Here is a 13,492-nt window from a genome sequence, read left to right as displayed (position 1 = left end):
TCCTCAATTTTTATGGAGATAACAACCCAAACCAGTATCTTGATCGAGTTCACAGTTTGGAGATATTTTTTAGATGGTATAGGTTGACTGAGGCCATAAATATTCTATTTGTAGAAGCTAAGTTGAAGGACACGGCTCGAGTTTGGTGGATCAAACACCAGCAACAGAATCAGATTCAAGGCATTGGGTTAATCACTACTTGGTTAACGAGTGAAGGCATGAACCAGAGATACATACCTACTGACTACAAGCAGCGTATGCACCTCAAGTTTGCACAACTGAGACAAGAAAACATAACATTTGAGTGAGTATGTGTCTAGATTTTACTATTTAGCTACTTGATTTGATTGAGTGGGATGAGGAGGTATTGGTGGCATAATTCCGCAATGGATTGCACCCTCAAATTAGTGTTGCACTAGCATCTAGTTGCCTGCCGACGATGAAAGACATACATGTGGCATACCAGGTAGAAGAAAGTCTGAAGGAAGCCATACACTCGGAAGACTTCTACAGATATTTTCTCTATAGGTGACAGATCCAATCAGCAAGAGTCTTCTCCATAGGGAAAAGTCATTCGATAAGTGACATCTTAGCATCTATGGCATCTTCGAGGCCAAACCGCCCTTATTCACCACCTTAGCGTGGTTCCGATAGATTTCATATGAAGCTATGGGCTAAGATGCAATCCTTCTTCTCCAAGGGTTATGAACATTTTTTTGCTCAATGTCCTAATCTTTGGTTGCTTTTGCTGAGAAGGAAGATATCATGGCTACTGCTTTAGAAGAGTAACAGAGGAACGACAAAGTACTTCTAGAGTTAAGAGCACGAACGTGATCCTAGTGAAGTCAATGACCGTGATAGTGATTGAAAGCAGCAACTTTGTTACATTCTTCGTTCACTTTTGGTTACACACAAGGTTTCTGACAAGGATGACTGGCATCGAAACGGTATTTTCCAGACCATAGTGAGATGTGGCAACAGTATGTGTACCATGGTAATTGACGATGGTAGTTGTACCAAAGTTGTCTCTAAAGATATCGTTCGCGGTTTAAAGATAGCGTTGCATCCTAACCCCTACAAAGTTGTGTGGGTGAAAACTAATAATCTCAATATCAATGCAATGTTTGCTCATGTACTCTATTGGTGGGTTGATCAATACAATGCAATGTGATGGCATACCCCTTAAAGTAGAGATATAAACAGATCAGATACAGGTGAGATGTGATTAGATTTGGATATCTCCTGACAGGATATGAATACCCCTAAATGGATACGTATGCGAATCAAATTCGGATTTTTGACTATCCGTTTATATCCCTGATTTGCGTAAACCAAACCTTCCTCCCACCGGCAGATATGATTCGCTCTCAATCCATGTCTCTCAGTTGTTTTGTCTCTTCTCCTTATTCTCTAGAACCTGTTGAATCTTTAAGATCCCTCAAGATCATTAACAACTTCATTTTTTATTATTAGTTGGATACTTGGATCTATCCGAATCACTTAAATTTTGTTCCATATTTCTGAATTCGGATCCAAATGCCCTTGAACCAGATACATATATCCCTAAACGGATATAGATGTGAATCGAATTCGGATTTTCGACCATCCATTTACATTCTTACCTTATATCCTCTTGGGGTGAGTGTGGTTGTTTGATAAGAAGGCACAACATTGTGTGTATGAGAACACTTATTCCTTCGTAGCCTCGAGATGAAGTTCCTTTTAGCTAAGGACCTTTCGGCGATCAAACTTCGGTGGATATTGGGATCATTTTTCCTCCAAGCATGTTGATTCAGTTGGCTGAGTGCTTTTCAGAGGAGAATTGATGCAGTGCCACTCAATGGTTGGACCAACACGACCGGATTTGGAAACCCAACCCTAGACGGAACCTGCCCAACTTGGGTTTTTGGTCTAATAAGGGCTGGTAGTAGTTTAGTTATTAATTTGGGTTTAACTTGTAGTTTTTTATTTCTTTTGTTTTATCATGTTTTGCTTTGAGTAGGTTATGTAGGAAATAGAAGGGAGAGTTTGAATTAGTTTGGGTTTGGCATTCCAGTTAGGAGTCATAGTTTTACAACTCTAAATGTGGGTATGCTATATCCTTGTAACCGACAGAGTTGAATAAATTATTGAGTTTGAGTTCTACATTACGAGGGTGGTGTGTCGTGTGGCCTACTTGTGGGACAAAAATCCTCTGCAATTCCCCATCGGTGCAATTCTGTGAAATACCCATCTCAGTGATTGACACGTGTCACATACCAAATGAACGGTCCAGATGTTATTCAACTTATAAAACCAATTTGAACCGAATCAGTGAAGAACCGTATTTGAACCAAACCGTATCACAACAAACCGGTACATTTGAAATAAAAGGTGAAAGTTTTCCCTCTCTGCTCTTTCGACTCTCTCTCTTTCCCTCTCTCCTCTTACGACTCTCCCTCTCTGTTACGGCTACCAGGTAACCCTCTGTCGACTCTCCCTCTAGCTCGCGACTCTCTCCCTCTCGCTCGACTCTTCCTCACTTGACGCCTCTCACTCTCTCTCTCTCTGTTTCTACCTCTTCTGCTTTCTAGTCTGTAGGGTTAATGTGTGTCCTTTTGTGCCATCCTTCTGTAATTCCTTTTGATCCTCATGTTCCCATGAGTAGCTGTAACTGCTTCTAATAGGTTTGTCCCTGCGAAAGTCATCACTCTTTGAAGATTTCTGACTATAATCGGCTTCTCACAAGGTATAACTTCTTTCTTGTTCCTATTGCTGTATTTTCAATGGCTATGAATTCTCTCTGCAATACCATCTCATTGTACCTTTATTTTATTTTTTACCTGGAAGACTTATTGTTCTCATTGTATCCTTGTTCCTGTCTTTGGACAGTGCTGACCCAGTGAGGGAGCCAATGGAAGAAGGATAATCACATGGCTGGTTTCTTGATTAAGCATGATATGTTTTTTTTTCTTTAGGTAGTGTTATCCAGATACCACAAGCAGTATCAATTTGTAATAAATACTCAGTTGTGACTTGAGTTTGATGGCTAGAAACAATTTTCCATATGATGGATGGGTGATCCCCATAATCTTAGTGTAAGTTACTCTACTAGCTGATGCCCTTCACCAAGGTTAGTGAAAAATTCATGAGTGGCTCCTTTCACATACTTGATCTCTATAACACATACCCACCCATGTTTGTCAATTTATTGCCAAAAGGCAATTGGTGAATTTTATGTCACATCAACTTCATCCTTAGACCCAAGTCCCTTGATCTGGTTTCGTTTTGGTAGAAGTGAAGTGAATAACTTTTTTTTTTACTGTAAAGTGAAGTGGAATTTAGAAGGGAAATTGATTTCTTCAGATGGAGTGCTTGGTTAAAAGTAGAGAATATTTTGTGTGTGCATGGTAGTTCAATTTTTTGCTATTTTTACTCGATGCACTTGTTTTAGATTAACCAAGCTGAGCCTACAAAACTTAGGGGACTTCGGTTTTGGGTTATAATAGTTGTGATTTGTGAACAGGTCAAGAGCCTCAAGCAATTCTCTCTCCCTTATTAACGAAATCGTTCCATGGTTCCTCATTTGTACATTGCCCTATGCTGCTTGCCTTGAAAATCCTTGTTCTTTCTTTTCCAATGAGAACAGGTCTCATGCTTTGAAATTTGACCGATAAGATAGCAACATAGTCCATCACAAAAACTTGCCACGTTTTTTTTTTTAGAACTTAAAGTGAAGAAAAACTTGTCTAAGTCAGCTGTAATGTTTTTGAGATAGTTCAAAGGTGATCAGAAAAAAAAAAACCATACCTCTACTTCTCCCATTTTGTTTTTAAATTTTTTGGCGAATGACTGGTATTTGACTATTCCTGTTGGTTCATATTGACCACAACCGCATAAATCAAGTCATATCGGGATTGAATGAGAGCCCTTCAACTTACACCGAAATAGTGAAGAGTATTAGATGCCATTGTGCAAGAATCAGAATAAGCAATACTGACAGAGTGCTAGAATTGCATGAGATATCTATAGAAACTCATTTTTAATCAATAAGATCAGCAGTTTTACTAATAGATCAAAGTGTCTCATAAGGCATGAGATTTGGTACATCTTAAGTTGGATGTCTGTAAACGACATCCTCCGAATGAATGCTATAATGATGAAAAAAAGCGGGCAATAACCAAAATTGCTGCTTCATCTCTCTAACTATTCTTGACATTCTGAACTTCAAGAACTCGAATGCTGCTCTAAAGAATTTTGAGTTCTGCAACACTGAGCTTGATCGATATTCAAGAATCCAGGTATTAGAATCCATTTGCACAACTGAGGCACTCCATCTTGTTTGTACCCATGAACTGTTTGCCTTGCGAATTGAGAACCCTAGCCTGCCCTCTGACCACTAAGACAAACAAAAACCACAGTACCACACATTTAAAAGACAGACACAGTTTGGTGAGTCTATATTCATTGTCAATGAATTCAGATGCTCATAAATAAATACCTCTGTGACTCTGCCTGTCAAGATGGTGAATGACCGAGAAGAAAGCCCTGATGTAAGCAACCCTGCAGTTTGAAGAGGCCATCCCCATATGCTCAACTCCTCTGATATGGATTTGTACAATGTACATCGCGAGTTTAATAGCAATCCTTCGTGTAATAGAAGTTTTCAATTACTGAAGAGTCTAATGCAACAATACCTCATCTTGACATAAAAACAGGATTTTTTAGTATAATTAATCTTGCTGTTCTTCGATTACATCACAAAAGGAGAGGGAAATAAAAGAAAAGGTTGGAAATTGTTACCTGATCTAGCTTCCATAGAGAATCAGTGGATCTGCAGTTTGAGACATTGAAATGAACCTCTCTGGAAGCTTTTGCCTTGACTATTTAAGTTGTTATTAGTTCTGACTTTGTCATCCCCTCACAAAGTTTCTCTCAGACCCATCTTCTTTAAAGAGTTCAGGAGTAAATACAACATGGGTGTTGGAGGTACTCTGGAGTATTTCTCTAGGTTACTGAGCAATGGTCATAGGCATAAGAAGAAGAGGAAGCAGATGCAAACTGTGGAGCTTAAAGTCAGGATGGACTGTGAAGGCTGTGAACTTAAAGTCAAGAAAACCCTTGATCTTAATATTTCATTATAGACAAAAACAGCAACAACAATCTATACCCTTGATCTTAATATTTCATTTGAAACTACATGTGTTCTTGAATGCTGTTGTGGCATTATAATTTTCAAGATTTATCCAATGCAAATGTTTCCACACACATATACAAATTTTCAGCATATACTAATCCAAATCTGCAACCATCAAAGATAAACTAGAGAGGTAAGGTTCATAGTCAATCTCAAACAAAGTCTACTTAATCCAAATTAATTATAAAAACTGACTCCAGTTCATAACAAAATAACATATTCCTGTTTCTTCTCTTGGCACTTATAACACAATATAACAGAGGAGGGAGGCTCATATAAGGTAAATGTGACATTCAATCCCAGGATCTGGCAGCAAGCTAGGCCTTTCCTAGCTGAGACAACTGGACCTTCAAGTAATAAACATATTCAAACCAGCTCAAATAGGTAATTTTTCTTTTGAGTAAATTACTCAGACCTCACCTGTACTTTGACCTAATTTCAATCACCTCTCCTGTACTTTCAACAATTACAACTGTCCCATTTCTGCGAACAGTGTTAAAAATAAAAACAAAAATGACACTTTTAACCTTCCACTAAAACTCAACATACTTTGCTGTATTCACATAATACACATTTTGGTTTTTCAAGAATTTTCTGTAGCATCCAATAACTTAAAGCTGAGTGGAAGCACAAGTTGGAATATCCATATCTGAGTACAACAGAGTATGTTAGACAAATTGAGTACAACACAATATTTTCTTCTCCAACCCATATCATCACCACATCCCTATGATCTTTAGCTGCTTTAGGACCCAGCTCCTGTGTTTTGGCAAAAACTGTTGTTAGCTGTGGAACTATTCTTGGGTTTTGCTCTTGGGATAAGAATAGGTCTACAGCAGACTAAAGCCAACAGTAATTCCATCATTAACAAGGATAAACTAGTCCAAATATATATTGTTTTCTTCCAATACCAAACAATCCTTTTAAAGAGAGGAAGGTCAGATTCAATCACAAGAGATGCATCATAAATTTCAGGTATACCAGCACCAGGCTTGTATTCTGCTCGCTGTTCAAGGACCACCCTCAAACATGCAGGGGTATTGCAGAGAGAATTCATAGCCATTGAAAATACAGCAATAGGAACAAGAAAGAAGTTATACCTTGTGAGAAGCCGATTATAGTCAGAAATCTTCAAAGAGTGATGACTTTCGCAGGGACAAACCTAATAGAAGCAGTTACAGCTACTCATGGGAACATGAGGATCAAAAGGAATTACAGAAGGATGGCACAAAAGGACACACATTAACCCTACAGACTAGAAAGCAGAAGAGGTAGAAAAACAAATCTTCTTCCTGTCCCCCACTTTCCATCATAAAAACCCTGAAAAGAGGGTAAGGGGAAGAAGAGTTTAGAAGTGAAAAGAAAACAGTAAAAATGAAAGTCGAGCGAGAAACAGAGAGAGAGCGAGTCGAGCGAGAAACAGAGAGAGAGAGAGAGAGTGAGAGGCGTCAAGTGAGGAAGAGTCGAGCGAGAGGGAGAGAGTCGCGAGCGAGAGGGAGAGTCGACAGAGGGTTACCTGGTAGCCGTAACAGAGAGGGAGAGTCGTAAGAGGAGAGAGGGAAAGAGAGAGAGTCGAAAGAGCAGAGAGGGAAAACTTTCACCTTTTATTTCAAATGTACCGGTTTGTTGTGATACGGTTTGGTTCAAATACGGTTCTTCACTGATTCGGTTCAAATTGGTTTTATAAGTTGAATAACATCTGGACCGTTCATTTGGTATGTGACACGTGTCAATCACTGAGATGGGTATTTCACAGAATTGCACCGATGGGGAATTGCAGAGGATTTTTGTCCCTACTTGTGGCTTCAGTTCTTCTTCTTACCTTCTCTTGGTTCGATTCCCCTTCCTCCTTATTCTTCTTTCTTTTTGGTTTCTCTTATCCTTCCCCTGTTCCAGCATATCAACAGCCCTCCCCCATCTCAAATTAAATCTACATCATTCTTTTTCCTTTAATCTAAGACTCTATAGGGAAGTCATAAACCCTCGGGCGACCTAAGCCCCAGAGTCTCAACCCAAGTTGACTTACCCCTAAGAGAACCAGATCCAAACCCTTGCTGAAATAGAAATTCCACCCAACCTTTACGTTGCAGTCTTCCTCAACTTCTTGGTGTCGCAGTCTTCCTCAACTTCTTGGTGATTGCTGAAATCCCTTTTGTTGAGTGGATTTGATAAGGTTTAGGGGTTGAGAAGCATACCCAAAAGCTTCAGTTCGATCAAACCTCATCTTGAGGGAGATCTTCTCAAAGAGGAGTTTTCTCTGCTAGCCTTCCCCTTTTATTCTGTTTTGTCCTTAAATTTTATTTTGTTCCAAGATCCCCCACCCCCTTCTATAATTATAACACCACTTATGTCCTTTCACCCTCTATCCCTTAACAGCCATTGAAGATTTCACCTATTTACAGTTGTGCCATTCTCTCAGAAACATCAGTTTATTTACTGTTTAACCACTTAACCTTTGATTTGAGTGTTTTCTTGTTCATGTAGGCCCATACTGATTCCAAATAGGGTTTCCAAACCCCAGGATCGCCATCAATTACGGGAATAATACCAAGAGGAGAAGGGAATAAGAAGAACTGCAGCCACCAGTAGGCCACGCAACACACCACACTCATGAGGTAAAACTCGAACTCAATAATGTGTTCAACTCTGTCCATCGGTTACAAGCATACTGCGTAGCCATATCTAAAGTTGTATAACTAAGGCTCCTAACTGGAATGTGAAACCTAACCTAACGTCATTTTTTTTTTTTTTTTTATCGTTTCCTCAGTAACCTAGTCAAAGCAAAACATGATAAAATTTGATAGATTAAGAGCCTAACAAATATCTGGTTGGGCCCTATTCAGGTGCCAATTTTGGTGCCAAATAAAACCGTCATTGATTTGATAATTGATAAGGTGAGTACTCAGCCCATTCAATTCTAGATGAGGATAGGGACTTCAGAAAAATCTCTTTTTAAAGCTGGTATTTAAGATTACAAATCGACTTATTAGACTCCTAACTATTAAATCAAAGATACGGATATCTAGGCAGCATTCGAAGTAACTCCTTTACCAGGAGTTACGACTGAGGAAGCGATAGCTGCCGAATCTTCTACTTGTACATGGACAATTGTGTGGACCAATGGACTTACCGGCCTTGATCGTTACAAAGGACAATGCTACCACATTGAGCCACCTGTGGGATTTATACTATAAGAACTAGCACTAGCACTAGCACGAATGGCAATGATTTCAATATAAATATTAGGGAAGAATATGATGGTCTTGGTATAAATAAAAAATACAGGCGTTTGTGGGTTCAATGTTCAATATGAAAATTCCTATGGATTAAATTATTAGAATTTTTAAAGGCAAATATGTATATTTGTGAACAATGTGGATATCATCTGAAAATAGAAGAAATAAAAGACTTGAACCCAAATAAATAGCTAAACTACTACCAGCCCTTATTAGACCTAAAACCAAGTTGGTTGGTTCCGTCTGGGCTTGGGTTTTGAAACCTGATCGTGCTGGTCCAACCATTCAAGTGTCACTGCATCAAGAATTCTTCTTGCAACTAGTTACAGAGGACAATTGTTGGAAGCTTGACTGCACTTCCTTTTGAGACTTGGTGTCGACTAATTTGCAGTGTGATATCTATGAGAAAAACCTTCTGTAGCTTGATCTCCGTCACAATTTCTTGGTGCTTATGAAGTGTGGGTATGTTGACCTTTATCCTTACTCGAGAAGTTCAATGGATCTGATTTCCTGAATAGATTTTAGGACCGAGAAACCTTAATATATTGCAGTGTTCATGATGGAATGAATTGTACAGAGTTAGGCAATTACTGTAACAAATTTTACTGAGTTATGATTCTAAGAAATTATTATCATTGGGCCAAGCTAAGTATTGCAGTATTTCCTCCTTTGTGTGTAATTGCATTATCTGGAAGAAGAACGGCAACTGGCACTACTGAAGTTTATGGTAGACTCATGTGCTTTTATAGGTCGGATTGGTTACCATTCTGCCTCTGGAGTTGTGAGTACAAATGCTAGGATATTTGCATTAGAGTTTTGAGATAGAAAGTGAATTTTTACAAACATTCCTTGTTTTAAGGAGTATTATTTAAAACCCCAAGGGGTAGGCGCAGTTGGCTTGGAGGAGACACGGTACTCTGCCTCAGGAAGCGAGGTCTTGTGATCAAACCTTCGTCACTGCGCCTAACTTCTTGGGGCCACAGCACGAGAGTTTCCATCTCGGACTGATCTAGTCTCGTGTAAGCGGTACCACAGGACCCCAGGGACTAGTCGGGTCAAAGATCCGGACACCTTGGGTATTAAAAAAAAAAAAAAGAGGAATATTATTTGATAGGATGCCAAAGACTCTTCATAGAATTTTAGATGATATATGCTTTTGGGCCAATTATATAGCATGTAAACCTGTTTTATAGGCTTTTACATTAAGGAATTTTGAGCTCGTGCATCTCATTAATTATGGAAAAATAAGGCGGCCAATAGGGTCATGCTCTCTCAGCTTTTCTGATGTGGAGTCTCCAGAAGTTCTGACTGTGCAGATACTGTACTCTTGTGAAAGGGGTTGCTTTACATATGTGCTCCTCAAATGGATCCAGGACTGAAAATGTTACTAACCATGAAAACCATTATAAGCAGCTGCAGCAGGTGTTCTTCAAAGTGTTCCATTTTAGGAAAAAAATATTCCAGAATGCCCTCACTCGGAAGTAGATCAAAAAGCCCTGTGTTTCTTGTCACGTGGAGGGGTGATCTGAAAACTTGGACTGTTGGATGTTGGATTGACCTCATGTCAAATTTTAGACTGAGATTTATAGGCTGTATTTGGTATGCCTTCTAGATCAAGAAGACATTCTGGAATGTAAAAAATGTCTTCCCATTCCAAAATGTCTTCTGGAATGGGTTCAAGAACAGGCCTCGTTCTGGAAAGCAGGAAATCCCATTCTGCATTCTAAGTTGGGCTTGTTCTGGATAAAGTGTGTGGTTCGCGCTTCCAACCTCAGCTCTGACCACTACGTAACCTGACTCTGGTTCACAACTGCATCTCCCTTCTCCCTGCCACTTCCATCCTCACTGCTGATGTTGGCCCCTACTCCGACCTATCAACCCGTCGGCAGCAGTGCAGAACATCTACACCGCAAGATCAGGGGAAGATGTATGATCTTTGGTGAGGATAGGTCGAAGATGCATTAGCTTTGATCTGAGCTGCAGTTTCTGTAGCAGCAAGAGAGGCTGAGTGGGTTTTGGGAGATAGGAAACCCACCAAGAGCAAATGTTGAAGTGGGAAAAGGTGAAGAAAGTCAAGAGAGAGTAGTACAAGAGGACTCGGATAAGCAAAATCATATGAGGAGCCATGTGTTGAGCGTACGGAAGAACAAATGTTTGAAATTGGGTCTTGAGCTGAAGCAATTGGAAAATTAGAAAAGCAAGAAAGAGAAACGAGCTTTGTGAGAGAGTAGAAGCAGAAATGGAAGTGGAAGTGAAATAGGAGACAAGAAGAACGAGCTCTTTTTCTTCTTTGTCATCCTCTATTGCAGTGTCCGTACAGCCAGCAGTGGCAGATGGGAGAGGAGAAGAACAGCAGGAGGAAGTAATGGTAGATGCTGCTGTTTTGAATGTTTTCAGGAATGCATGTTTATCCACAAAGATTAAATGCTTACGAATAGTCTCTCATCTTTATTTCAAGTCTAAACAATGTGATAAAAGAGCTAAGAATGACTTGGTGTTACAGAAAACATTTTCAATACCAACTTCCAAAGCCATATCTGAATTTACATTATGTGTTTACATTGATTGGTAGCTTGAAACATGAGGTCCAGAGTCTCCTGACACCTAAACCACTCAACTTGAACTTGTAGAAGTGCCTAACAACTCATATTCTTTCAAGTTTCAACTTAAACTGCAGCTGCAAATTTAGCCTCAATAGGCACATGGGCCTCCCCTGCATTTGGTGTTATAGTTGGTTCAATCACTCAAGGAAAAATACTTTGGAGTCTAATATTTTTCAATCTCCTCTGCTGTTCTAACAGGGAATCTTTTGAGAGATTTGAGCATTTTAAAATCAAGAATACACTATAGCTAAATATGCATCCAAACAATGTTCTCATTCTCAGTTACAAATGCATTCTACAATCTGAGAATGGGAATGCGCATTCTGAGAATGGGAATGCGCATTCTGAGAATGGAATGCATACCAAACATAAGCTCATTGTATGCTTTCATATGTAGGCAGACCTCCATGTACATACACACCACTGTAGTCCCTGATTCTTTCAGTACCTTGTTTTACCACTTGGCAAACTCAGATTGAGCTGAAACTTGAAAGGTAAATAGAGAACCATTGGTCTACCTATATACATAATTTTAGCACCCCCCACCCCCCTCCCCCCACCTGAACTGTTATGTGGCATTTATTGGAGGGCATGCTGAGGTTCCATTCCTTGTTTTACAGGTGTTGCTGGTTTTGAATTCTGATGCACCAGTAGTGAGCTCTCCTCAAGGTGTCCAGGGTCCTCTGTGGGCTTGTGAGAGGTGCGGAATTGACTTGAATTATTCCAGAAAGGTGATTGACAAGTACTACTGATCAGTTTTTGGTATTTCCTTGTCACTTAGTATTCCATCTGGCAGTAAGAAAAATCCTAAATCTTCATGTTATATGCATCAGGTACCCTTTCCATTCCTAGCAGATATACAATTTCATGCACGTAACTCAAAAGGATTGGCTGATCAAATGTCCATACGATTTGTTGATGCTAATCATTTGCTTATACTTGAACATTTCTCTTATTGAACAATTAAACTTTGGCTGCTCAAAGTCCAGCTAGCCAAGATTAAGATGTTGGAGGTCTAGACATTGTGGCATCAAATCAGGCAAAAGTAATCGGTGATGAAATTGGTGACATGGTTGTGGTGACCACCTGAAGGCTGAAGTCAGTATTTGATGAAACCAACCAGATTCAACATCAGCTTTAGGAGAACATGCAGATTTTCAGGCAAGTTATGGTATAGTTTAACAATCATGTTGTCTACTTCATAGGTTCTTAAGTATTTTATTTTTATGAGATTCTGATAGACTTCACTACAAGAGAGAAATGAAATAGAGCAATCACCTTCCCCTAATCTTGTCTGCAAAACAAGCATGCCTTTATTGGTGAAATTGGTGAGGCTCTCGAATTGCTCGACATTGCATATATATACCATCTCATCAAGAACACCCACAATGTCTCCTTAATTCCTAAAATAGGATCTTGTTAAGAAGTTTTTGTATTGATATATGGACAAAGTTTGCTTTCATCAGGTGGTGAAGTTCATCACTCCATCCTAGGGTCCACAAACCTCTATAGGTTTTTAGTATTTTCTCCAAAAACCCTCATAATGATAAGCCACCTTTTAGATTAAAATGGGTCACCTAATTTGACGCGTGGGATTTTTTTGAGCTATTAAACATGGTTAGAAACAACATTTAGTATATAAACACCCCCCCCCCTCTTATAAAAACAAAAGCAAAAAGGAATATATGAAGGGAAAAAATTTCCCCTCTAGTTAGAAGTCAAACCTGTCTCAGATTTTGGGTAGTTAAAATAAGGACTGGGATCGCAACCTGGTTGTGCTACCACTGCACCAGGTGGCGACAAACCAGGGGAGGCATCTAGCATCCAACCATGGAGGCAGGGTGGTCTTTTTACGTATATGGGCATGCCAGTTACCATTATTTTCCCCTTAAAATAAGACTAAGGCATCTATAAATAAACAAATATGACTAAGGCAAAAAATTTGTGTACTATTGGTAGCACTAAGGGTTGCAACCAATCTGGGCTGGTCTGAGTTTTTGCTAACCCAAGCCTAGTCATCGTTCCCAGGGTTTAGCCCAGGCCTGACCCTACTGGGCTCAGGATGGCGTGGGGCATATTTTTGTCATTTTATGTTGTTTTTCTTCATAAAAAGAGGGGTTTTTTTTTTTTTTAATATATTAAATGCAGATTGTGCTACTTAATCCATGAACCTTATCTTGGATACATTATACATATATGGTCTTTTTTTTTTGGGGGGGGTGTGTGGGTAAAAATTTATATATATTTTAATGTAGTAAATAGTTTCGCATGTGTATATGTTCAACTCAATGCCTTAGCACAAGCCTAGCCGGGCCGGACTTGGGGCTGAAAATCTCAACCTTAGTCCATCCCAAGCACTGAAATTTTTGGAGGGACTTTGGGTGGAATTGGGCTTGGGCTCGGGCTCGGGCTCGGGCTCAGGCTCATGCTCAGTGGGCCAAACTTGAACAGTAACATATTTAAGCTATGTGGAGGGC

The 13,492-nt window shown here is 39.5% G+C and overlaps 3 long non-coding RNA genes across 4 annotated transcripts; 2 read left to right on the top strand and 1 right to left on the bottom strand.

The window, feature by feature from the left end:
- The first annotated feature begins 2,563 nt into the window (after positions 1-2,563).
- On the top strand, positions 2,564-3,148 carry LOC122058418. The gene is made up of 2 exons (XR_006133761.1): positions 2,564-2,728; positions 2,872-3,148. It is a non-coding gene; the product is annotated as an uncharacterized LOC122058418 (long non-coding RNA).
- Positions 3,149-4,018: 870 nt separating this feature from the next.
- Positions 4,019-6,816, bottom strand: LOC122057590. 2 transcript variants are annotated; one of them, XR_006133573.1, is made up of 3 exons: positions 4,783-6,583; positions 4,481-4,681; positions 4,019-4,378 (listed from the first exon to the last, which is right to left on the bottom strand). It is a non-coding gene; the product is annotated as an uncharacterized LOC122057590 (long non-coding RNA). The 2 variants fall into 2 exon arrangements; XR_006133572.1 differs by having other exon boundaries at positions 4,481-6,816.
- Positions 6,817-6,830: 14 nt separating this feature from the next.
- LOC122057589 lies at positions 6,831-12,373 on the top strand. The gene is made up of 4 exons (XR_006133571.1): positions 6,831-7,309; positions 7,661-7,791; positions 11,636-11,746; positions 11,849-12,373. It is a non-coding gene; the product is annotated as an uncharacterized LOC122057589 (long non-coding RNA).
- The last annotated feature ends 1,119 nt before the right edge of the window (positions 12,374-13,492 follow it).

This window comes from Macadamia integrifolia, chromosome 12 (genome assembly GCF_013358625.1).
Source record: "Macadamia integrifolia cultivar HAES 741 chromosome 12, SCU_Mint_v3, whole genome shotgun sequence".
NCBI classification, from domain to species: domain Eukaryota; kingdom Viridiplantae; phylum Streptophyta; class Magnoliopsida; order Proteales; family Proteaceae; genus Macadamia; species Macadamia integrifolia.
This window is presented reverse-complemented; position numbering and strand designations above follow the sequence as displayed.